Below are 3,519 nucleotides of genomic sequence, written 5' to 3'. Positions count from 1 at the left end.
CTTCCGGGTGGGGGGGGGCGCTGCCCAAATCCTCTCGGGGCCTCTCTCCCTCTGTCTCTCCTGGGGGGGCTGCCCACCGCCTCCTGGTGCCCCCACCACCCTTCCATCTTGAGGGGTCAGGCCTACCTCTGCCGGGCCACAGGCTTTCCCTCCCCGGCCCAGCTCAAAGCCTGGCAGGGGAGGCCTTGCCTCTTTGCTGGCCGGAAATCAAAGAGAGAGCCCAAGGGAGTGCTCTGCTTCTAACCCCTGTGTTCTCAGAGGCGCATCCACCCTCAGTGGTCAAGCCTGGTGTCAGTTTAAAATCTGAACACCTATTGGCCTCTGGCCACTCCATTCCCAGAAAACCTGCTTCCTGTAAACCCACGACAGCTCCCTTCTTACCCAAACCATTCTGGGATTCTGTATTTGGCAGACTCTCCCAAAAACCTTTCAGCACAGACTCATTTTGCTGTTTGTCCAGTGAATACAGATTTTTTTATGTTGTGTGTGATTTTGGCATGATTTATAAATGGACTGGTTAAACAAGTGTTGCTACAACTGCCCCTGCCTGTTGTCAACCTTCCTTGTTCATGGGCTTCCACAGAAAGAAAGATGAGCCTCTGTGGGACAAAGGACTTCCCATGAAGACCAGAGTAAATGTTAAAAGGCTCTTTTCCCTTCCCTCTTGGCCCAGAAACTTTTTTCATAACTCAGGTTTGCTGGACAGGCAATGTTAGATTATCTGTATATGAGTGGTTTGAAGTGAAGAATGCTAATGTTCAGCCAGATTGTCTGAATGAGAAATCACTGAGGTGAGACTGGACAGGCAATTTGTATCAAGTTCTGCATTTTGTAATTTATACTCTGAATCTTTAATTGACAAACTAAATTAACTTGCTCAGATGACTGAGAACCATGTTTAGATAGGGAGGGAGAATTCATCTGGACTCGGGAATTCTTGGTGAGGAGAGCCAGGCACTCAGAGGCTCTTTTTTCTGGCCTGATGCATCCTGACTTTTTAATCTACAGCAGCTCAGGTTTACAGCAGACATGGAAACTTCTCCCTCCCTGAGGTTCTTGCAGCTTACCAAAGGTGGTCTTCAAACTGGCACCTGGGGTCAAACCCACCAGGCAGGGGGAGCACCCAGAGCTCTCTGTTCATGGTGATAGGCCGTCATCCTGAGGCTGTTGTCCAAAAAGTTGTCTGCTTTGCATCTGCTGGACATGAGGCTCTCTTTGGGGGCTGAGTCATGGTGCCTCTTGGATCTGCCTTAGACTAGAGTTCAACCTTCAGTGGGAGTAAAGGAGGTAAAAGGTAAAAAACATTCATTTTTTTACATGATGCCTAAGAACTGTGACTATGACCTGGCCATGAAGAAGGTGAATGTTATTCTGGACTTCCCCTGTGTGCCTTCCCAGTTGAGAGGGAGCATTGCCTCATGCAGAACTTTGGTAAGACCCTGCCAGATCTGCTCTCTTGCGCTGAAGAAAGAAGAATTCAAACTGGAACAGGTGAAAGAGGGGCTGGTACCTTGATCAGGGGAAGGGAAGTCCTAGGAGAGCAGGCTGAAAGTTCAACTTGCTTTGACAGAAGCACAAAGAAGTTGGGTTATTCAGTAAAACTTATTTATTGGGTTATTCAGTAAAAATCCTTCAGGTTGGGGGTGGAGAAAGCTCTTCATGCCAAAGAACAGTGTTGGCACATGAGCAAGTGACACATACTGATTGGGAATAAATTTGCACTGGAAATTAGGAGTGAGGTGGGGGTGAGGTGCTTAAGGACCTCTTGTACTCTGTGCCTGGTGCCAGGAATACAGAGCCCCACACCTGCAGCACAACATGCTGTAGGGGGTAACAAGGTGCTAGAAATCCTGTGTGAAAACTGGTTTGGACCAACAGCGACCTTTAGAGAAACTGTTGTTTGCTGCGTGGACAGGGCAGGTTTTCACACTTGACCTCTTCCTTCTTGACTGTGTTTGGTTTGTGGGAAGGAAAAAGTAAGGAAGGAACAAATAATGGAAAGCTTCCAACTATACTTCTTAATCTTGGGAAATGATAGGCCAGTTTGCTATCAGTTTGTTGGGCTGGTCCTCTACAAACAAGAGGAATTTACCTTACGGCAATCTTTCTTCACTAGAACCCTGCAAAAGGAAGTGAGGTTTAATTAGCATTTTAAAGTGGACAGCCTTGAAGTTAATGATATTCAATAAAGAAAAATTGTTTTAACCTTATTTGCACTTTTCAATTTACTTATTAGAGGCCATCTGTTATATTTTAAGCAAGAGCACTGGGAGCTAAACTCTCAGATTGTCAAATGAGGTTTTAACTGGCTAAGCAGAAGGGAAAGAACAGGCTGCCTTAAATGAGCAGTTAGGCTGTTTTTCTTCAATTTCTCACTTTTGTGTCAAAAAGCAAATGGTCACCCTTTCAAGAAACAGTCAAGTTGCGACAATGACATCTGTTTTTACAGGAGCTGATGAGTCTTGGCCAATGTCACTTGTCCTCAGATCTCAGATATGCTCTAACGTGGATGAAATTCAAAAAACCAAAAGTGAGATGAAACTGGTGAGGGTGCGAAGGGCAGGAATAAGGATTTCTATAAGTAAATCACCAGGAAAGGGAAAATGAGAACATATTGATTTGCTGCTGAATGTGTTGGCCAACATAGTGACAAAGGGCATGGGGAAAGCTGAGGTGCTCTTTGCCTTTGGCATTACTGGCAAGGTCTGCTGTCAAACCTCTTCATTTTTGTGCCTAGGAGCAGGATTTAGGAGAGGCAGGTGCCGCCTGTCATAGAGGAGGATCAGCTTAGGGACTGGTGAAGCAAAATGGGCATACATGGGACCAGGTGGATGTGTTGAAGGGGGCTGAGGAAGATGGTTGATGCCCTCGCAAGATGGTTCAATGTGATTTCTGAAAGGCGGGTGTGATTGTGGAAGGTCCCCGGTGACTGGGGAAGAGGCTGATGTCAAGGTCATCCTCAGGCAAGGAGGGCCTAAGAAAACTGCAGGCTGGTCAGCTTCACCTTTGTCTCCATGAAGGTCACACAGCAAATCTCCTTGGGGACCATTTCTAGGCATGGGAAGGCCAAGAAGTTGCTGTGGAATGTGGTGGAGACCTGATCTCCATTGACTGTCACAGGATTTTGACTCCTAAACTTAGCTCTCTTAAGCTTGATCAGATTCCCACCATACCTCTGAGAAACTGGGTGTTTTTCCTCTGTTCCTGGCCAAAACAGGAACCTTTTGGTAAGACAAGGGTCACATTTTGGTCTCCCAGGTCTCCTGAGAATAATTTAAATACTGGGCAACTCATAATTCCTCCTAAAGGGTTGGGAAAGGAAAAAAAGTGTGCTCTCCACGTCTACTGAGAAATGTCTGGGATCCAGTACAACTCCTGCAGTGCACCTGGATTTGGGACTGTGCATTCATGTATGGTTGTTTGGATTCAGAGGTGTTGCTATAATAGATAAACTGTTGTCTACCTGAGCAGAGGCTCTGAATCCTGGTCTCTGGGGAATTTGGCTGTGGTGGCTGCAAG

Source organism: Geospiza fortis, unplaced genomic scaffold, assembly GCF_000277835.1.
Source record: "Geospiza fortis unplaced genomic scaffold, GeoFor_1.0 scaffold182, whole genome shotgun sequence".
In the NCBI taxonomy this organism is placed as follows: Eukaryota; Metazoa; Chordata; class Aves; order Passeriformes; family Thraupidae; genus Geospiza; species Geospiza fortis.
The sequence above is the reverse complement of the archived record's forward strand: the minus strand, read 5'-3'. Positions refer to the sequence as shown.